This window comes from Macaca fascicularis, chromosome 1 (assembly GCF_037993035.2).
Source record: "Macaca fascicularis isolate 582-1 chromosome 1, T2T-MFA8v1.1".
NCBI lineage: Eukaryota > Metazoa > Chordata > Mammalia > Primates > Cercopithecidae > Macaca > Macaca fascicularis.
In genome coordinates this window covers 153,171,805-153,195,747 of record NC_088375.1, presented here as the reverse complement: position 1 = coordinate 153,195,747, position 23,943 = coordinate 153,171,805, and the positions used below count along the sequence as shown (strand labels likewise).

Here is a 23,943-nt window from a genome sequence, read left to right as displayed (position 1 = left end):
AACATGGTACTCAGGAGCACAATTCAGTATTAGTCAGATTTGCTTTGGACTGCATCCAATGACTGTCATTTTGATGCTGATTTGCCAAGAACAAGGACCTATCCATGAGCCCTCAGAAGAGTAGGACAGGAAGGTCACATTGTATAAGAAAATAGGTCAGTTTCCCATCTACCATTTTAAGATCAGGTTTCACAGCCTCACTCACAAATCTGATAGATAGCAAAGGCTATTCCTTGCATTCACAAGGTAGTTTTTTACCCTGTTTCAATTCATGTCAAACTTACAGTATGCTGACAAACTAAAAATTACTGGTCTCCAAAAACCTACTCTCTTGCTCTCTCAGTAGTAATTTAAACATGTAACCAAGTGTAAGAAATGCATATTCTTTACAAACTCTTTGAATTCAAGAAACAACTAATAACTAATCTATACTCTCAAATGTATAAATGTATAAATGGTTAGCCTATCTGGGAATTCTGCTGTTTAAAAGTTTACTGAATGGTGGTCGGGCATGGTGGCTTACTTCTGTAATCCCAGCACTTTGGGAGGACAAGGTGGGTGGATCACCTGCGGTCAAGAGTTCGAGAGTAGCCTGGTCAACATGGTGAAACCCCATTTCTACTAAAAATACAAAAAATTAGCAAGTCATGGTGGCAGGCACCTGTAATCCCAGCTACTCAGGAGGCTGAGGCAGGAGAATCGCTTGAACCCAGGAGGCGGAAGTTGCAGTGAGCCAAGATCATGCCATTACAATCCAGCCTGGGCAACAAGAGTGAAACTCCACCTCAAAACAAACAACCAAAAAAAGTTACTGAATGATATTTTCAATAGGTAGTCATATCTTGATTAACCTTATTCCTATTTTAGGTCAGAGACAGTGCCTAATTTTCTATTGCTGGTTTGAAACCCACTAATAGAAATCCAGCCACCTACACACTGCTTAGTTAGGAATACATTTTAAGCATTCAGAACCTACATATAATATTTTGACTTTTGGAATGGAAAATGAGCAGGAGAGTAGTAAAGAGTCAACATGCCACAAGTTAGCTTCACCATCTCACTGCTTTGAGAAATTGTAACTGATTGCTGCATCTCACCATTCCTACCCTAAATTAGTATTTTATTGCTTGCAAAATATTTTTTACTAGAACAGGAATGCTCAAAGCAGGTAGAAAGATACTCCTTGTTAGCCAAATATTGCTTGATAGTAATAATCAATAAATAATAAATATGTATACTATAAAAATAAATGAGATAAATTAATACACTCATTTTGTTAAAAGAAAAAATAGGTATTTATCTGCTACAAAGGTGGGATGATCTGGAGTGTTCTTATCAAGCGTCTATCTGATGCCCAGGTAGGCAGTGTCAGAGAACAAGGAAAGGCCCGGAGACCCACTTGTAGCTGGAGTTTGCAGAAGCCGAGAGAAGTAGACAATAGTGGTTGCCAATGTATAATAATCCCTTTTTACCAATGGTGAGCAGGTATTTACTTTGCCTTAGGAAATATGTAACATTAACCTTTGAACCTTTTAATCAGTGGCAACTGATACTAATGCGAGACAGGTAAACCTTTCCTTATACTTTGGGAAAGAACAATTGACTACTGAAAAAGAGTCAGTGGTTCACAAAGACCAGTAAAGCAAACAAACAAAAAGTATATTTAATATATGGCCACTGCAGATCTAAGGGATGTAATTACCTAACAGGAGAGTAAATCCCCTGAGTCATTTTATGTTTTTATATGTAAAATGTTTTTTTCAGTTTGTGTTGATATTAACTCTATAAACTACTCATATTTTGGTCTATTCATTTATTCTGCCTGTAAAGATTTGCGTTCTGATTTGCCCTCACATCTGCGTTTGCTGGAGGAACAGATGCTCAGTTCCTAAGGGTCAGAGTTTGGCCTTTTCACTCCTATCACTAAACCAGAAAGAAACAGGGTTCCGAAGAATGGTGGCAGCTTTCCAATGGTTGGCCTGCACGTTTACATTTAAAGTAAGCAGGTGGCATCAATGGGCTGTCTAATGACTAACAAGATAAGAGTGCAATTGATCTTTTTATTAACCCGTCTCCCCAGGTGGGTGGCAGCCTGCTCCCCCCTCTGGGTTCAGTCACATTGTTCAGTTCCAGGAATCATTTTAGATCTTTTCGCTTTTTTGTCTGAGCTGATACTTAAAACACAGGGACACAAGCGCTAATATCCATCTCACCTAAATTCTGTTCTCTCTGTATCTGCAAATTGGTAAATGCCTTCATCATTTGAATCTAATAAAAAAAAATACACATGCTAATGCATTTTCAATTTCATTGATAATCTTTTCATGCTGAATTTGAACTGTGGATTTGTCTCCCTTCTAGGTTACAGACCACTTACTCTAAACTTCACAAATGGTTCTGAAGAGTATGGAGCCTACATAGACTCATAAGGTAAATGATTAATTTCGAAATAAGACATAATAGCTTCAATTATGTTATGAATTCAAGCACTGCCTAAATGTATTTGCTTTATCTATTGGCAGTTTTCTAAGTTCTGATATTGGATGATCTTTTATTAAACGTGGAAGATAAAATCATGATCCTGGGTGGAGATGAGAGAAGAAGAAACTACACGAATGGGTTACCTCTCTCCATGGGTCGGGTTATTCGTTGTATGTTGCTTAAGACTGGCTGTCTACCTATCTAGATTTCTTACAAAATTATGCTAGTGGTCTTAGGCATTTTTCTGCCTTGGAGTATTCTTGGACATCACAAATTACATAGGCAAGTAGAGATCAATTAAAGTTGCTATTTTCATAAATGAAGCCAGAAATTATTAGGATGCATTCCTTTGTAGAAGTAGGATAAGGTACAAAATATCCTGTGGTGGTGTTAGATGAGGAAGTGTGGGATGAAGGGATTTAGAGAGGATGGCCTCACATTTCTATTTCTCTGAATCATAGTCATCATTTGCTTTCCTGGTTATTACTAAGTAATTATACATTCCTAGAAGCTATGAATTCTATATTAAAGTGGACTCATACAGAATCTTTAATTCCACCTATAGCAAAATGATTAAAAGCCTAGCTTTCAGAGCCAACCTAAATTCAAAGTGTGATTCTGTCATTTACCAGCTATGTGGCTGTTGGCTCCACATTTCTTATTTGCAAAATGGGATAAGTTGTCATATCTACTTTCAGGAGTTGTGGCATAGCATAAACAAATTAGTAGATGTAAAATGCTGCAAATATTGCCTGGCACCTAGTAAGCACTAAATTTGCTGGTTTCACAAAGTTCTATTTTTTTATCTCCTCACTTTACGGATTGTTTGACTAAATCTCTATTTTCAACCTCCTCACCTTACTTGCTTCAGGTTCTGAATTCTTCCATAGTCCACCAACTTGGAGGCTATAGGAATTATTAAGGGAACCAAACTCTCAATTCCATTTTAGCAGGCTCTCTCCTATATTTTCACGTAAATGCCAGGAAAGAAAATAATTGGCATCCCATTGCCCTTTGAATGGGTTCCTGGCTCGCTCTAGGTGGTGTGACGTGTAAAGTGACCTGAAAGTGGGGTGCCTGCCAGCTCGGCGCACAGCACAGCGTAGTTGGAGAATCAATTACAAGGCTTGTCACCATTTCAGAAACATGCAAACATCAATTGGCATAGAGTTTCAGGAAGCAGAATAAAAAGGAACCTACAAAACAAAAAGCCTTTCAGGGGGATGCAGGCACAGTTCTTCCAAATCACAAACGGATGATTATGATCACTATTAGCACTTAATGAGCCTATATAGGGCTAATGACTTCATCTGCCAGTAGATTTGCCAATAATCCATGTTGCCACTCATGTTCATCCTTCTCTTCTAAGAAACATTACCATGGTGTTAAATCATGGGATTTCCCTCTCCTCTACTAGCAAAAACATATTTCTCAATTCTACCATCCCCTAGTTTTCTTTCAGAAGTAAGGTAACAAATTAGAGAAAAGAAAATAACACCCAGGGATGGCTTATACAGCCCTGGAACACCTGGGTTTAATCCAAAATTGGTCATTAACTATTCTCTGACCTAGTTTTCTCATCTTCAAAACATAATCAGTCACTATCCTATTTACATTTACATAGTGATATATCACTCTTCTATTTCCAAAGGTAATATTAAAGATGAAAATATGTGAAATTGATATTTTGACATAAGTAGAGATATCATTTATTATATGTAATTTAGGTATTTATTACAAATGCTATAATTTATTATAGCTATATTTTCTTTTAATAACTAAAATGTGGAAAATGGCATGTTAAAGTTTAAATGAGTTATCTGCTGAGCTACTCAAAAAACTATTAATGAGAATGAGATATAAGACTTAAACTGAAGTTAGATCTTTTTACAATTAACCATACTACTATAATTTTTATATTAGTCAACAGTAAATTTTACTGTTAAAATCATTTAAAGGGGCAAATGTTGGCAAAGTAGAAGTAATATCGTGAAGAGCATATATTAATAATCGGTTATTTATTGAAAGAAAAAAGTTGTTACAATAGATACCATTCCCTATGATGATTCCTATGTGAATTTTTTTTCTTTTCCTTGTTTTAAAAATATAATTCAGTAAACATAGTAGATCTTAAAAGTGTATAATATATTGGAGCAAGGCAAGTAACAGTTACTGTGGAAGGGATAATATTAGATATTAATAGAGTGCTTCAGGGTAATACTTCAGAAATTCAGAATTGTTTTATGTTAAAATATTTCAGCATAATTTCTCCGGCATCTTTGTGATATAAATAAACTTTATTTTCTATGATAGTGCAAGAAGCATAAATGGGTAATGTCTACTACCTATAACCAGCATTTCAGGAAACTGTCACTGTTTAAAATCCATGGCGGGGACTGCATTTTTGGGCTCTAGTCCCAAATCTGCATGTGAACTTCCTGAGTCATCTTGAGTAATTAGCATCTCTCTGACTGAAATTTTTGATGTACAATTTGAAGAAATGGATGAAGGGACCTCAAAGAAAAAGGCTGATTTTTAGAAAAAAACTTCCAAGCAACAAAAATGGTTAGCAGTTTTTAACATGCACAAATTAACATTCTGCTATTTGTCTTTCCTTACATGTATGCCTATGCCTCTCATACGGTTTGTATCTGTGTCCCCATCCAAATCTCATGTTCAATTGTAATCCCCAATGTTGGAGGTGGGGCCTGGTGGGAGGTGATCTGACCATGGGGGTAGCACCCTCTCTTTGGTGCTGTTCCCCTGATACCATTCGCAAGAGATCTGGTTGTTTAAAAGTCTGTGGCACCTCTCCTGTCTCTCTCTTCCTCCTGCTCTGGCCATGTAAGGTGGCGTGCTTTCCCGTCACCTTCCACCATGATTGTAAGTTTAGGCCTCCCCAGAAGAAGATCCTGCCATGATTCCTATACAGCCTGCGGAACCATGAGCCAATTAAACCTTTTTTTTTTTTTTTTTTTTTTTTTGAGACAGAGTCTTGCTCTGTGGCCCAGGCTGGAGTACAGTGGCTTAATCTCTACATACTGCAACCTCTGCCTCCAGGGTTCAAGTGATTCTCCTGTCTCAGCCTCCAAAGTAGCTGGGATTACAGGTATTCACCACCACATCCAGCTAATTTTTGTATTTTTAGTAGAGACAGGGTTTCACCATTTTGAACAGGCTGATCTCGAACTCCTGACCTCAGGTGATCCATCTACTTCAGCCTCCTAAAGTGCTGGGATTGCAGGCGTGAGCCACCACACCCGGCCAAACCTCTTTTCTTTATAAATTACCCTGTCTCAGATATTTCTTTATAGCAATGTGAGAATGAAATAATACAGCCTCTACACCCCCTGATCTCATCATTTTAGGCATCGTGACCAGGTGTGGTGGCTCATCCCTATAATCTAGCACTTTGGGATATCAAAGCAGGAGGATCACTTGACCCCAGGAGTTAGAGACATGCGTGGGCAACATGGCAAAACTCTGTCTCTATTAAAAAAACAAAAACAAGGCCGGGCGCGGTGGCTCAAGCCTGTAATCCCAGCACTTTGGGAGGCTGAGACGGGTGGATCACGAGGTCAGGAGATCGAGACCATCCTGGCTAACACGGTGAAACCCCGTCTCTACTAAAAATACAAAAAAAAACTAGCCGGGCGAGGTGGCGGGCGCCTGTAGTCCCAGCTACTCGGGAGGCTGAGGCAGGAGAATGGCGTGAACCCGGGAGGCGGAGCTTGCAGTGAGCTGAGATCCGGCCACTGCACTTCAGCCTGGGCGACAGAGCGAGACTCCATCTCAAAACAAAAACAAAAACAAAAACAAACAAAAACAATGAAAGGGTTAGTTTAAATTGGACCCTCCTCATATTCCACAAAAGTTTTTAAGTCACAAAAAAAGTCTAAGCTAAGTTTAACTTTTATTCTTACCCACTAGATATTTGGAGACTTTTTTTCTTATCATTTAACTAATTTCACTGGGGGAAGGTCTGTATTACCTCCAAAACTTTCCCACAATATGAAAAGAAGATAAAGTGTGACCCCTATACTTTGCAGTTTGTTTATAGAAGTAAAATTAACCATATACAAAACTAAATATTAGCACCAGAAAAAGTATACATATATGTTCCCTTCAGTATAATAAATTATGAATTTTATAGGAATTCTGATGGAATAAGTGGCATCAAAGATGTGGTTTTAATAATGAATACTTTGGATACATAGTGCTTTTGGGGGCTAAATAAACAGTGATACTATGGATTTATGTTATCCAGGGTCTGTGTAATATGCTGTTTGATCGCTAAAAGTAAGACAAAGGTATAACGCAAGGGGCTGGGTAATTCACTATGAAGACAGGTGAATCCTAGGAAGTCTTTCACTCTTGCACATTCAGTGAAAGTGCCGATAGGCATCCCACCAAAATCCCCAGTGTGGCCAGAGTCTGAAGCTTTCTTCTTACATAGCAGCAATGAGAATTTCAGGATGAGTGGAAAAAATTCATTCACTTCAGAGAGAACTACAATTACAACAGTTGAATTATGGCCTTTATTTGTTTTACTTTATTTATTTATTATTGAGACAGGGTCTCACTCTGTCACCCAGGCTGGAGTGAGGTGATGCAATCACAGGTCACTGCAGCCTTGACCTTCCAGGGTCAAGTGATCCTTCCACCTTAGCCTCCCAAGTAGCTGGGACTACAGGCATGTACCACCATTTTTGTATTTTTTGTAGACACAAGGTTTCACCATGCTGCCCAGGCTGGTCTCGAACTCCTGGGCTGAAGCCATCTTCCCATTTCAGCCTCCCAAAGTGTTGTGATTACAGGCATGAGACACTGTGCTTGGCTCAGTTATGGCTTTTAAGACCCAAATGTTGGTCTTGTGTGCAAAGCTGTATGAGTAATCCCATTTCTCTGAATAGAAAACCAGAGTTTCTGAGGCTTATCAAGCATAAGCACTCCACCTCCAATGGCTCAGTTTCCCTAGTTCTCCCTGTTAATCCATCAAGTTGCTTTCTTTTGGTTTCTAACCAGGCTCGAAGTGAACCAGTTGAGAAAGCTGGTACCAGTGACTTTAACAGAGAGAGACTGGAGAGTATAGATGAGTCCATACCTAGGTCTAAGAATAAACCATTTGCCATCTGAGAAAGAAATGAGATCATTTTCTTATTAATAATCCAAAATTTGACTCACAGAAGGAAAACCAAAACTTGATATTGGTTTTGAAACGTTAATTTGCATTGTGTTGAAAACTGATGAGTATGCCAATGAAAATAATCATACTACTATTAGGTACTGAGAGTTTATTGTGTACCTGCCATTCTATTATATGCTTTAATTTATTATATGTCATTTAATTCTCACAAAATTCATATTAGAAGAAAGTATTGACCCCAGTCTAAAGATAAAGAAATAGGCAGAGAAATTTACTTTGATGAAATTAACAAGTAGCAAGCGGCAGAGCCAGGATTTGAACCCACATCTCTCTGAGGCCAAAGGCTGTGCTCTTTCCATTATGTACACTACCTTTCTCACAGTGCTGTCTCACTGTCTAGTGATGCTTTTGTTATATGCTCAGATACCAGGAAGATGACTGAGTTGACAGTTTTATTGCATGTATGTACATTAACATCAACCAATACTTATTATTTAGTCCCATGAAGTCAGTGAATGTTTTGCAAGCAGATGGGCTACAGATTCAGAAAAATCAATGAATATTTGAGCAAGCAAGTGAATTATGAAAAGTAAAAGCATTATATGTGTTTTTTCCGGGAAGTAAAGGGAAAGCTATAGTGTTAATAAAACAGACCCAATGCTTATGACTTAGAGTCCCCCCCCAAGTAAAAATCAATCTGACTGTAAGTTAGGTTGATTTTTTTCATTCTATAAACTTATTTCTGAATGGAGCTTCTTAATTTTGACATTCACAATACAGAATCTTGTTCATGGCTCTTTACTTTCAAATTTAAGGCCAGCTTACTTCTTAATCTCTTCTCATTTATTATTCACTTTCATATAAGACTCACCTTGTTTTCACATACTTCATGTTCTTACACACTCGCTAACAGATAGCCCTCACTTTCTGGAAGATCTTCCATTGATCATACCTTTTTTCTTGTTCCTCAAATCTTTATTGTACTCAGCTTCTAGGATCTGAAGTTCTGACTTTGCTCAAAGCCTTCCCAATTAATTAGATATAAAATACTACAGTCCTTCTATGGAAATCATCTTTCCTCTAGAGTCAAAGGCATTACCAACGGTGAAATGTATTCATTTTGTATATAGCAGTAATTTCAACAGTTAGATTGCACTTTTCATTGATTTCTTTTTGTCTGGTTATAATAGAAATACTATCGTAGAAAATTTGTAAATATCAAAACATACGAAGAAGAAAATGAAAGCCATTGTTTATGCCAGAGAAGAGCATTGCTAACACTTTTTTTTTTTTTTTATTTCTTTCTAGCCCTTTTCTGTTTTCACCACATGTGGTTATGTTTAAACTTAAACTCTCTCTGCCTTAATACATTTTTATTCTGCTTTCTTTTCTTTAAAATTGGACCATCTAATATTTGGTTTCACCCAGTTCCTTAGATTCATGAGAGCCAAGTAACCAGTAGGAGATTTTGCCATTAAGAGGACTGGTCAAGCATTGACTCATAGAAGCCTAGAAGTATTTATATTTCTGGGCTTGTTTTCAAATATAAATCCTATACAGTCTTACGCGCAACTCTTGAATAATTCTTCTCTTTGCTTCCATCATGTGTTAATTTTTTGTTAATTAAAACCACTCTATTTTATCTCATAGAAGTTAGAAAAATATATGAACATTACATTATAAAGACAGGGCATTATAAAATAATACATCTGTCTTTCAGATTTGTAAATTAAATTATAAATCTAAAAAACTATTTTGTATTCATGTAATGTAGTATACACCTTCTCTGGGTTCTCTCTTCTCTCCATTGGTTCATGTTAGTGTATGGAAGATTGTTTTCTTGTTCAGCTTTCCCTTTAAAGGGATCTAGCCCATCCCTCCCCACCTCCACCCCAGCTTATTTCAACAAGACTTTGTCAGTTTTTATCCAGTGAACATACATTGTGCGAAAACCTAACTTTCTCCTTACGACTTATCTGTCCAATTACGGGATTCAAGTTTTTATCATTTAGCTCATTAGGAAAGACTTTACTCTTAAATAATTACTATGCATCTCATTTCTTCCACCTATTAAAAATAATGTTTGATTATTCCACCCAGGTTTAGACATTTATCTGGTCTGGATTTGTTTACTAACCAAACTTTTAAAGACACCAATTTTTCCCCACAAAAGCAATTAAAATGTGACTCTCAAGGGAGAAACAGCTTTACATGATTTTACTGAACAGCTTTCTCTCAACTGCCCTGATACAAAGTGTATCCTCAGCATCCAGCACATGGCTTGTCATCATTAGTTGTTCGTAAATGAATAAATAATACGATTCGACATATGAAAACCCATCCCCAAACAAGCAGGACTACTGACTTGTAAGGGCTAAAAACTTTCATAGCTTCAATAAAAGGTAAAAATCTTTCATTCTACAAAAATATGTTTCTTTAAATACCACTTTTGAATCGCCTGCCTGTGAGAATAGCATTTCCTGCACTTTATATATTTTTCACCCTACCTAAAAGAGATATCAGAGACTATCCAAGTTAAATCCTAATTCTGGAACTATTGGAAAACTGCTAAGTATATTCATGCATTAGTTGAGTAGATTTTGCAGATGAAGATATGGAAGCTGAAGTATGAGCACCATTGAGAAGGAGCATGAGACCTGAACAGGATGAGAGTATTGAAGTTCCCCAGGCAATGGAAATTCAAGAGGACAATCATGAGGTGTCAGGACAATCAAGACACAGCAATATTTTAAAATGCAGACATTCTACATCAAGGCAGATATTGCCAGCAAGAGGTCTGTGTTTTATTGAAGTCTAAACTAATTCCCCTTGTTTTATGCTCCTGAATGGTTCATTTGCTTTGGGAGCCTCAGGGGTAAAAGGGAAGGGAAACAAATTAAGTAAAACTGCAAAGACCTGTTAAAACTACACAAGGTGTCTCTAGCTCTCTTATTGTTATGTGATACATTGCGGAAAAAAATCTGTGGGAATTCCACTCTGACTAACTGCATAACAACTCACAGCTGATTAAGTTAACCTTTGAAACATGCAATGTAAATACAGAGAAAACCAAACTTAATATGCAATAGCATAAACTAATCATTGTTTCATTTTCTGGAAATTGCATTGGCACCAGGGTGAGAAGTAGATGAAAAACCGTGGAGAAAAAACAAAGACATCTCTCGGTAAATCAGTAAGTTTACAGATTAATGGAGAGCCAGACATTGCTGTTAAGGACTTAATATGCAGTGATTATGAGCCTGACCTTCCATAACAGCAGCCACTTAAGCGTTCCAGTGGTGGGGAGACTCACATATGCGCCTAGAGACAGAAGAAAAGAGAAACATTTATGGCTTTTGCACACCCAACATACACAAAAACACACCCTCTCTTAATCTCTGTCTATAAAACTTTATTTACATAGTTGTAAACTGGGAAATCTCAAGCATAAAACTCTGTCTGTATTAAATATACAATGGTTTAGTGGACTGGTGACTATGACTACAGCAGGCTTGCTGATTTTTGCTGTTCCTGGCAGCAAATGATAAAACGTCTTAGGGAATCCATATCTCTAAAGCCAAAAAGCAGCTCCCAGTCATTTGTGGCATCATTAGCAATGTTGTGATGTCCCTTAAGGACAAAACACATAAATGTTATGTCACTTACAATTGTGTCAAGGAGAAAACCAAAATGAGCTTGCAAAGTCATGCACCAGCTCAATTTTGGAAGGAAAAAAAAAATCTTCCTTTGAAGGAAACGAAATCAATCCTCAGTTCAAATTAAATTTGGACTATTCTCTGAAGCTCCAATACACAGCTCCAATAACAATCAGTACTTACGGACTTAAGGTGCTGGCAAATAATATTTCGTTTAAAAGAAACTGAATGAGGATTACTGACAGAGAAAGTTTTGATGCTATTTTGTCATTAGTTAAAGTTAAACCATGGCATTATTGGCTTAGTCTTGAACATCTCAATCCTCACTCTTTTTTTTTTTCTTTTTCTTCTTCCTTTTTGAATACACTAGAAGTATTTGTCTGATTAGGCTTGTGACTTAACCTTATTAAAACCTTGTCATGCAAATGTATCATAAGTGTAGCATGAAGATTTCTGTCTCATGCAAAATTTAACTTAAATTCTATTGGCATGAAATTGTTATGTACAAACCTTCTGTTTGGTTTGCTGACATTCTTCTTAGTCTGCTCTCATGGTGATTCATTATCTTGTGATATAGATTTCCAAGTATCATCTTTGTATTGATTTTTGTATCTTTAATAACCACTCCACAGAAGATGGCTCCACTGGTGTCATTGATCGCATCAAAAATTCAAGGCTTACAGAAATACTAGAGGGCTAATTGGTAGCAGAACATTTCAGACTTAGTCTTAATGCAGTCTTAATCTTCTGTATTAAACCTACCTGAAGGTTTCCTCTTGGAATCAGCCAGGAAAAATGTAGCACTTCGTTGAAAAACACCTGGTGGGAGCAATGCAAGAACATTACAATCAATGGACTACAAACTTGAAAATGTCACAAAACATTTAGATATCAAGAGCGATCCTTTCCTCATCGGGTCCTCCATATCTGGAATGCTCCTTCCTTTTCTTTTCTATGGCCTCTGGCTCCACCAAGCCAGATTTGCTTATACATTTTAGAACAGAAACTGTCAAAGATAAGTTCCCATAATTTTAAAGTCTGTGCCATTCTGTGGTTTGATCAATAGGTGAGATTCCTTTGCAGAAAGTCAGGGTGAACATCCTGTTTGTGGAAATGATGAAACAACAAATTCAAGACCACAGGTGTAAGGCCAGCAAGCCCAAAGACCCGTTAGATGACCAGGTTTCTCATCCTCTAACTTGCTTCCCTCTTGCGCCCAGTTGTCAGAGCATACAGACCTGGTTTAGGCAATTAGAAACCTAACCAGGAGAGAAACAAGTACTTTCTGTAATGCTCAAGAGGAACTTGATCATGAACTTGAAACTTCGACTCCTTTTATTCTTTCCCAGGTTATTTTGTGAACTTACTCTGACAGTCAGTGTATCAAAGCACAGATTAGTATAACCTGGTACCTTCCCTAGAGGACCTTATTCTCAGAAGCCTGTGGGCAGAATGTGGAAAGGAAACTAGGACGTCTTAGAAAGATAAGGAGAAGGCAGGATGCACAAGGATGTAGGCTTTGGAACTGGCCAGACCTGAATTCTATTCCATCTCCAACATTGTGCTGTGTGGCACTTGGCAGATCACTGCCTCCCTAAAAAATGGCAACCGTGGAAACTTTCCTTCTCATAAGAATAAAATGCGCCAATGCACAGAAATCCCGGTACTGAGCTTGTTGTCTGTGTTTCACTGAAAAACACCTAGTGTTTTCAACACAGAAGTATGCTACGTATTAGAAGACCATAAAGAAAGAAGCCCTGTGTTCTGTTTATTTGTTTTTTATTTTCTCTCTCTAGGAGTTGAAGAAGTCATTTTTGAAAGGTGGAAAAGGGGAAGTAATACAAGAAAATTTCTATATGTTCTGTTTCTTAGCAGGATTTGAAACAAAGAACTAAACATATATGCTGTTCAGCATTATTGTAGATACAGCATCAAACACTCAGAGGAATTTGAAATGTGAAAGACATTGGAGTTAGAGTGATGATTTTAGAAAGACTGGAAATAGGAAAGGATGAATCAAGGATGAGGTCATAGTAAGATATTGTAAAGGATGTGGTGAATTTTTGATATTTAGATTCTTGAATCTTGAGTGAATCCTTGATCACCAGAAATTGGATGAATTCTTAAATCACCAGAAATTATGGTTGTAAGTTTCAAACTTTCTGATTTTAAAAAGGAGATTTAATAACCTCATAAACAAAAGCCTAATAAATGTGGAAGGGTCTTAGTAATTAATTTTAAGTATCAATGAACTCTTAGAATTTGTTACTGAGATTGTCTTCAAAGTGTTACATAACAACACAAGTGTGGGCCTCAGTTTACCTAGAATATGGTATTTAAGGAAATGGCAAATGCTTGTATTGTACGATGCTTTTTCTTTTCTCCTTTCTCTTTTTTAAGAGATGGGGTCTCTGTTGCTTAGGCTGGAGTGCAGTGACACCATCATACCTCATTGTAGCCTCGACCTCCTGGGCTCAAGTGATGCATCCATCTCAGCCTTCTGAGTAGCTGGGACTACAAGTGTGTGCCACCATATCCAGCTAATTTTTTAAATTATTATTATTATTATTTTGTAGAGACAGGATCTCGCTTTGTTGTCCAGGCTAGTACCAAAGCCCTGGCTTCAAGCTGTCCTCCTGCCTTGGCCTCCCAAAGTGCTAAGGTTATAGGCATGAGCCATTACTCCTGGTCCAACAAATTATTTTTTTTACTCAAGTCATTATTTCTGTTGCATAATTATGTGCATCATAAAACTTAGTCATGTATTTGGCCCCATAAATCCCCATCTGCTTATGAAATTTTCATTTATACTTTCATCACATCCTCCTTTCCTAAACAGGCTACAGTTTTCAACCCAGGAGAGCAAAACCTTTTCAGGCAGTTTTATTATGGGTGGTTTGACCATCATTGTGTAACTACCTTTTGAGCTGCCCTCCCACAAAATCGTTCTTGATTTTGCTGCAGTTTATAAAAGAACTTGTTATCACACCTGCTCTTCCTTTTGTCTTGTTTTCTTCCTCTTTGCTCTCTTCCTCTCTTTTTCTTTTGTAACTTCATTCCTTCCTAAGTTTCTACTTTATTTCCATGACTCTTCTCCCTTGCTCTCTTCTTCTCTCCCTTGTCATGTTATTACCTGAACTGAAGCCCAATGCACAGAGTTGTAAGTTTAATTCGAATTTTATTTATCCTTTGGATATTTACATAATACCCAAACGCATCCCCCAATATAGTGCTAAATTCATTTTCTATCTTTCACAAGAAAGGTGTAAAATATGAAAGGAAACAAAAATTCTGCCTAATGCCTAATACAAAGTACAGTGAAGATAATTTTCCAAGTGCTGAAAAATTTCTTTTTTTCCTAAACCTTTGCCTTTCTTTCCTCTACAATATAATAAAAAGGTCTCTTGACCACAGAGACCTTTGCTCAGTAGGAAGTTAATATGGAACATGAACATTAGTTTTCTGTTTCCTATTTTAAAAAACTTCAAAATACTTAAAAAAAGAAATTAATAAATAAATTAATTTATGTATTAATTTTCTTTTTCGTATGCTGGGAAAATTTAGACACTCCATACTAATCAGCTTATTGTTTCTGACAATTTTTCTTTTCTTTTTTAGTGGTATTATCTATTCTTTACCATTCTCAGAGAATTAAGCTTTTGCTTATTAAAACAATGCTATTAAACAGTATTAGATTATTGACTAATAATCAAAGAACTGAAATATAGTAAAATGTCACTAGCAAAAAAACTTTTTTTCTTCCTTTTTGTTAAATTCCTCTTTAATAGTTGTTAAAACTACAAAAGGGGGAACTGACAAGATTGCCAGCCAAATGAATTTTTTTTTTTAATTTTGGGTTTGTATATAAAATGATCCAGAAGTGAAATATGAAAGTTTTGGTATTTTTAGGATTGCTCCTTCTGGTCATCTCCATACCTGTTAACACTCTTCAAATGGAGGCCCCACATTATTTCATAGTAGAAGCCATAGTAGGAGCTTTAGAATCATTATTGATGTCATTCTGGAGAGCAAATTACATGTGTGCTTCAATTTGCCACTGTGGAATTTACATAACCTCGGATTTTGAATTGAATGAGCAGTGGACAAAACTGGCATGCTAACTTCCAATCAGATATTAGCTGCCATGTTTTCAGCTACTATGATGCTTTCACTTGTATTGAATTATTACAAAGGCTCAATATGAAAAATATTATCATTTTTGCTTTACAGATGATAAAATTGAGAATCAGGGAAATTAAGCAATGTTGCCCAAATTCACAAACTCAGTAGTTATACCACATAGACTGTTCTGTTTGCCAAATAGACCTGAAAAATAGCAATTTACCAATGGTTGGTAAATATTGTTTGTGATGTTTTGTTTATTGTGGTAAGCTTACCATGAGATCCACCTTCTTAACAGATTTTTAAGTGTACAATAACATGTTATTACCTATAGGCACAATGTTGTGTGGCATAGCTTTAGAATTTATTCATCTTGCATCACTGAAACTCTATATGTTGATTAGCAACTGTTGCGGCTTTTGTAGTTTGGTGAGTGGGAGGGAATGGCGCCAGGCACGTTTTTCTCTTCTGTTGCAGCCAGAGGGAGGGTTAGTGTTACAGGATCCCTAGGGTCCCACTTTCCCAGTGGGAAATCTTTGCAGCCACATGACCTCTGCCCAGGGCCTCACTCAGGCCTTCTGGGCTCATGCCATCCTCTTCAGTCCAGCAGGCTACACTCAGCTTGCACTACTGGCCCAGATCCCGTGCCTGCCATGGCTGCATACTCAGCCCGTGGCTGAACAGGGCATGCCACAAAGTGGCTTCCGTGTTGGACGCCAGTGTTTAGACAAGGGGGATGTGGTGGCGCCTGAAAACTAGGAGATGCCAGAAACCAGGGAGTCCCAAGGAGTGTTACAGCTTTTGCTCAGGGAGTCCTGAGGTCTGAGCCCCCAGGAAATGTTATAGCTCTCTCTCATTCCTGCTGACTGCAGCTCAGTGAACAGCAACGTGTTACAGTTCATTCATTCCCACTGCCCACAGCTCAGCAAGTTCCAGATTCTTGTCCTGTCACCAGGAGGGGTGACACCGGAGAGTGAATGAGGCAGAGAATAATTTTATTGAGTGACAGAAGGAAAGCTCTCAGTGGAGAAGGGACCTGAGAGTGGGTAACCCTCTGTGTGAGAGGGGACCCAAAAGTGGATAGCCATCTGCGTGACTGAGTCCAGGGTTTTTAAGAGCTCAGAATAGGGTACTGCGTGCTGATTGGTCTATGGGTGGTCTTGGAAAAAGCACCACTCAATTGGTTAAAAGGCAACAAGGAAGTTCTCACTCTGGTTGTGGACTCCACCCAGAACTGGCAGCTCAGTTTTCAGGCTTTGAACTGTCGTTGGCTTGAAGGTCAGGTTTCACCAGGGACCCATCCCTGTCTGCCTAGGAATCTGTCTCCTGTTGCTGTTACAACTCTCCAACTCCTCCTTCCTCCACACTCTGCCAACCACCGTTCTACTCTGCATCTGTGAGTTTTATTATACCTCAAGTAGGATCATGAAGTATTTGTCCTTCTGTAATTGGCTTATTTCACATAACATAATGTTCTCAAGGTTCATCCATGTCACATATTGCAGAATTTCCTTCTTTATTTAACGTGCAATAATATTTCATTGTGTGTGCATACCACATTTTCTTTACCCATTTATCTGTCTATGGGCATTCAGTTTGTTTCCACATCTTGGTTATTGTGAATAATGTGGCAAAAAACATGAGAGTTGTAATAATCACTTCAAGATTCTGATTTTATTTCCTTTACATACATACATGTGTATATATATGTGTGTATATATATGTATGCCCATATATATATACACACACATATATATATACACACACACACACTAAGTAGCAGGATTGCTGCATCATGTGGTAGCTCTATTTTTAATTTGGAGGGTTTTAAAGACCCTCCATACTGTTTTTCATAGCGACTGCACCATTTTGCATTCCTACCAGCAGTTTGCAAGGGTTTCAATTTCTCCAGAGTCTCACCAACACTTTGTCTTTTGTTATTTTTGTAATAAGAAGCCTAAGAGGTGTGAGGTGATATCTCACTGTGGTTTTAATTTGCATTTCCCTGCTGATTAGTGATGCTGAATATCTTCATATACCTGTTGCCAATTTGTATTTCTTAGGTTGCTTTTTTGCTCTGTTAATTATTTTCTTTTCTACGCAGATGCTTTTTAGTTTGATGTCCTCCCACTTGTCTATTTTTATTTTTGTCACATAAATTTGTTATATTAATTATTTATATTAATTATATAACACTATATATATAGTATTTGATGTGATTGGGTTGGTATCTCCAGAATATTATTTTGTGTCCATTATCCAACATACCACATAACTAAAGTAGATATTTGTTTCATTTTATCTTTTATAAAGTCAAAATTTACAACAATTGCTTTACCTCAGCCAACTTAAGAAAAACTTATGAATTGATTAATTTTTCAAAGTTTAAAAAAATTGCATAATTTTACCTTAAAGGGATGGTTATCCCTAAAACCTGTCTTTGACAGGTTATATTATAATCTCTTAAAACTTTCTTTAAAATTTCTGATTCCCTGGGCCTGAGTTCAGACATAAAGTATCAGAATCTTGGGCAGCATGCCTTGCAGAATTTGTGTATATTTACTGTTTCCCCATTGACTGGATATGCTCCTAGGAGTTTGAAGAGCCACCCCTTTTACTTTATTAACAAAGAGTAAAATGGTCAGAAACAAGACTAGAAACTTTTGATCTCCTGGGTCCTACCAAATTGCCTCTGAATACTGTTTCTAACTAGGCAAAAGGCATGCAAGGGCACAGACTATAACAAATATTGCAATGGACTGTCTTCCTTGCAAAATTGCTGGAATTTTCCCTCTTTCAGGATCATCTATCTTGCATGTCTCTGTTAAGTGTACATTTTATATTAGTTTAAAGGAAAGAGCAGTACTTATGCAGATGTATGACAGCATATGGTCAGGATTTAGATGAGTGAATACTTGCACCTGGCAATCAAATATTAGTACAGGCAGAACCCTCTGCTTGCCGAGGGCAGCATCCAATGAACAGGGTAAGGGAAAGAGCTGCCAGATCAAACGGAATCCAGATGTCTCCTCCATCTCTTCCTTCCCCATGCAACCTTCCATTGTTTTCTCTGTCCTTTGGCAATATTTCTAAGTTTTTAAAGGAGAAATGAAGCCCAGAAAATATAACTAAATATGTTTTTAAAGCAGAACAAACATATTACCCACTGAGCAGTAAAAGCTTTTTCTTTTTTTTTTTCCTTTTTTTTTTTTTTTTTTTTGGTTTTAGCCTTTTAAGAGGTTTTATTTTCATTATCTTTTTTCAAGAACATATCAGATGTTTGTAGTAATCCTTGGTCAAAGATTTAGAAGAATGTCTTTTTTTAGCTTAATTTTCCTATTGACTAGGGCAATTTTTGAGCAAGTGCTATCTCAGATATCACAGAGTGTCAGTAATGCCCAGTTGCCTGCACTGATTCGTTTACATAGTGTTAACTGTCCCTTTATTGCATTTTAATCTCAAATTGAGCTTGTTGCTTGGGGTAGGTAGTTCACTAGCAAAGGATCTTGCTTTATCTTTTCAAAACACTTTTCCCCCCTTAGGCGTGTCATGCAAGCCCTTTGTACTTTAATATCTATATATACTTCAGAGAGATAAAAAGAAGATGCAATGTTGTAAATATGTTGATACTTTCTGATCACTCTGAAGCAGTAATTCATCATTCAAAATCTCCTACATAAAGATAGCTTTGTAAAACAGACCAAAAAGCAGAGTGGGGTGTGGGAAGGCAGGGAAAACTGTCCAGGAATGAAGACATGAAATGAAACAAATTTAAAACCTGCCAGTATATGCAATAGCTGATAGTCTTACAAAGATGGAAGAAAACAAGAAAGGGGGGTGAAAAAAGAGAGAGGAAGGAAAGGAAAGAGGGAGAGAGTAAGAGGTGTAGCCAGCTGGGCTTCTGGGCAGGGTGGGGACTTGAAGAACTTTTCTGTCTAGCTAGAGGATTGTAAATGCACCAGTCAGCACTCTGTGTCTCGCTAGAGGATTATAAATGCACCAATCAGCATTCTGTAAAAATGGACCAATTACCACTCTGTAAAATGGACCAATCAGCACTCTGCAAAATGGATCAATTGGCAGGACATGAGCGGGGGCAAATAAGGGAATAAGAGCTGGCCACCCGAGCCAACAGCGACAATCCGCTGGGGTGCCCTTCCATGTTGTGCAAGGTTTGTTCTTTGTTCTTCCTAATAAATCTTGCTACTGCTCACATTTTGGGTCTGTGCCACCTGTGAGAGCTGTAGGCCGGCCGCCGCGGCTCACGTCTGTATCCCAGCACTTTGGGAGGTGGAGGCGGGTGGATCACGAGGTAAGGAGATCGAGACCATCCTGGCTAATATGGTGAAACCCCGTCTCTACTAAAAAAAAATACAAAAAATTAGCCGGGCGTGGTGGCCGGGACCTGTAGTCCCAGCTACTCGGGAGGCTGAGGCAGGAGAATGGCCTGAACCCGGGGGCAGAGCTTGTAGTGAGCGAAGATTACACCACTGCACTCCAGCCTGGGTGACAGAGCAAGACTCCATCTCAAAAAAAATAAAAATAAAAAAGCTCTGGCACTCACCCTGAGGGTCTGTGGCTTCCTTCTTGAAGTCAGTGAGACCAAGAACCCACCAGGAGGAACAAACTCTGTACACATCAGGGAGGGAGGGAGGGAGACAAGCAGACTTGATAAGAGATGGCAGATTCTGGTGATTAATTTTTTTTCCTACATGACCTACAAACAATGCAAGTGATGTAAAGTTACCAGATAGTGTAGTCTAATTTTTACTCAGTTATTGTTACTTGGCCCTTGTTCTCATTAACATCTTGCTCCTGAGATTTTCCAAGTATTTTATTAACTGTTTGATATATGACTTTTTAACACTTTTTGATCATTCAAGACCTAAGAAAGCTATCCGTATTCTTTAAAGTGGGTCATTATATTTATTTTGTAGAAAATCATTTATCAGGAAAAGGGTAAAAAAATTAGGACTGAAAAATAAGTTGGCTAGGCAGTGGCTCATGCCTGTCATCCCAGCCCTTTGGGAGGCCAAGGTGAGTGGATTGCTTGAGCCCAGGAGTTTGAGACCACCCTGGGCAACTTGACAAAACCCAATTTCTACAAAAAATACAAAAATTAGTTCTGAAGGGTGGTGCACACCTGTAGTCTCAGGTACCCAGGAGGCTGAGGCAGGAGGATAGCTTGAGCCTAGGAGGTTGAGGTTTCTGTGAGCTGTGATTGCACCAGTACATTCTGGCCTGGGCAATAGAGTGAGACCCTGTCTCCAAAAAACAAAACAAAACAAAACAACAACAACAAAAAACTTGTGTAAACTTTGTAGGAAATGCAAATGGTCATTGTCTTCAAATGTGTATGTGTATGTAGTGGGGAGAGCTAGTGTCAGGCAGATGTGGGTTGGATTCCTTCCTCCTTTACTAGATGCTCCTCTGGTCTCTCTGAGGCTCAGATTCTTCCTCAGTGAAATAGACATAATTTTTGTGACATTTAAAGCAAGCAGAAGAGTGTAGACCCTCTTCTAGACTGAGTGGTACTGGGTCAGCTCTTGGTAAATATAAATTCTCCTTACTAAAATTATTTTCTTCAAAGTACTTCTGGTATTTGTTTTAGATGACAGTTCCCCAAATTGAGAACTTTTGTTCCAAAACTGTTCCAGAGACATCTTTTGAAAACCCCAAGGCTGCAACTATTGTCGGATTTCAGAGTGAAAAGACGTTTTCCTCTGGCCTCTGTCACTCCTCAGTGGACTTTAAGGATGTTGGGGACAATTTGGCCTGTTTGACGTGTCGTGGATTCTCTTTTTGTGAGATAGTTACCTAAATTAGTAAAACGTATAGACAGCAAATGAACCAGACTCGCAATAACCCCCTGAGCAATTGGCTGTCAACTACTCACTTCGCAAGGTCGTGTTCAAGGCTGGGTCAGGAGATTGATGTGTATAAAGACAGTTTAAATTCTTCGCAGAAAAGTGTCCTTGGTGTCATTATTTATTGCCAGTAAGAACGAAAATATCACCACCACTCTCATTAAAAGAAAATTGTTTTAAAGCCCACTTTAAACTTGTTTCTCAGGTTTATCCAGATAATATGGAAGGAAAAAAGTTTCTTTGGCCGGGCGCGGTGGCTCAAGCCTGTAATCCCAGCACTTTGGGAGGCCGAGGCGGGTGGATCACGAGGTCAGGAGATCGAGACTATCCTGGCTAACATGGTGAAACCCCGTCTCTACTAAAAATACAAAAAACTAGCCGGGCGTGGTGGCGGGCGCCTGTAGTCTCAGCTACTTGGGAGGCTGAGGCGGGAGAATGGCGTGAACCCGGGAGGCGGAGCTTGCAGTGAGCCGAGATCACGCCACTGCACTCCAGCCTGGGAGACACAGCGAGACTCCGTCTCAAAAAAAAAAAAAAAAAAAAAAAAAAAAAAAAAAAGTTTCTTTCCCTCTTCCTCTCTTTTTCCCTTTTTTTGAAAAACACAAGCAAACAAAAACAAACCCCACTAGTGCTCCTATATCCAAAGGAAGTGAATTACATACATACACATCATCATATTAGTAGTCTGCCCCAGCAGGAAATCTTGAAATGATTGATATTTAAAGTGTTACCGTCTCAAGTGGAAGCTCCCGTCAAATACAAATGTACAACAGTTGCATTTTTTCCTTCTCTTTCTTTTCTGCAAACATGTAATACAGCCCCAAAGAAATCACGCTGGCCAGCTTCCTTTCTCTCTCTTTACTGCCTGCCTTTTCCTCTCCCTATCTCTCCTCATTACCCAGCCCCAATTTGTACACACACTCCGTCTCCCCAACCCCCACCCGTCTCTAGTAGTGTGAAAATAGAAAAGCATCTGAGTATCTGGGCAGCCTATCAGTTTGCTTAGGTTCATTTTAGCTAATCCAGACATCCCACACAGCAGGGGGAAAACTGCTGTATCTAGTGAAACAAGAGCATGAATAATTAAAACTCTGTTATTAATGAACTTCCAGTCGTTATGTAAATGAAACTGATTTCAAGTCTAATTTGTCAGCCTGAACTCTTTCTCTGTTCTTCCTTTGTCTAGGACAAGAACTCATCATAATGGACTTGATAATAAAACACTGGTAGACATGCTGTGTGCACTGCCCATCTGAGTTAGGGCTTTTAGCGTGGTTAATTGATACAGTTACTCCAGAACAAGTCTATAAGGCATTTTGTATGGCTCTAAGTTTTAAAAGCCGCTCTTTTTCCTTTTGACAGCACTGCCTATTCTTTGCGCATACCTCATTATCATTTACCTTTACATGAGGGGTGGCATATAATTACTGCCTAGTAAATAGTTTCTTTTGCAATATCCATGATATTCAAAGACAGCGGAGTTCAAAAAGGTCCAGGGGAGGAGAAGGCGGTAGTCTTCAGAGAATGACAAATAGCCACCAGGGAGGAAAAAAAAAAAGAAAAGAAAAAGGAATACTTGACAAAGCGCAAGACCACTAAGAACCAGTCACCCACTGTTCCACCATCAAGTGTCACTCAAGCTGTTGGTGACATTGTCCAAGTGATACTGTGTTGTCGGTGGTCACATATTTCAGCTACATTGTTTGGATCTACTGTATTGTTTGTGAAATCATTCACTATTAAGATGACAACTTCAAATATCACAATTTGATTTCCTATAGTTGCAAATATTTTACACAACATAAAAGCAGTAATTCTTTCAATAGAAAGCTATTCAGCGGTGTCAAGTCATTGACAATTTGCTGAGTTCTGATCTTTTTACATTTGGATTTTGAGAATGCTTGTATTATTTTTAGGGAGTTGTATAAATTAGATATCAGAAATTAATTACTATTTTGAATATGTGACACATGATTTTGTCACTATAATATATAAATAAGTAAAAGAAACTTGGATTTTGGATCTGTTTGCTACATTAAATATTTAATTTCGTTCCATGTTTAGAAGGGGAAAAATGTTCTCCATTCAGAAAAATTTTGTTTCTAAGCTGTAAGTGTTAAGAATATCATTCTTGCTAATCTAGTAGATTTTTCATTATTGAAATCATAGTACAAAGTAGTATATTAAAAATGAAAAATTTTCTAGATCCCGCGAATGTTGGTACACTAACTCCTAGTGAGTTTTATGTCCTTATAATGGTATCACTGAACTTAGAGAAATGTTGTCTCACTGTTTAGCTCTGCTATCTTTTGTTATTTTGCACCATTGCTTTGTTTATAGTACCAAAGAATAAAAGATATACTAATCACTTGTCCAAACACAGAAAAATGAAAATCTCAGCATCTGCCTGAAAGATAATCATCAATCCTGCAAAGATCCATCATTATAGTTTGTTGTACACACATCTTTGGTCACCTGAAATGTGCCAGACACTGAGCTAAGCAAGGAAAATGAAAATTTAAAAGAGTAATTATTTCAAAAAGTGAGGAAAGATCAATTAACCAATATTTACAATATAATATGAAAGGTACTATAAATGAGAAAGATATAGTGTACCACATGTGTACATGTGTAATGTGTCAGAGAAGTATTGTAAAGTAATCTGCAAGAA

The 23,943-nt window shown here is 37.9% G+C and overlaps 1 protein-coding gene across 3 annotated transcripts in view; it reads left to right on the top strand.

The window, feature by feature from the left end:
* The window catches only part of ADGRL2 (adhesion G protein-coupled receptor L2), a 683,665-nt gene that overhangs the window by 137,176 nt on the left and 522,546 nt on the right, over nt 1–23,943 (top strand). For all 3 annotated transcript variants that reach the window (XM_074003149.1, XM_074003162.1, XM_074003150.1), the window contains exon 3: nt 2,362–2,430. The gene's annotated coding sequence lies outside the window, so the exon portion shown is untranslated. The remainder of the gene's footprint in view (nt 1–2,361; nt 2,431–23,943) is intronic.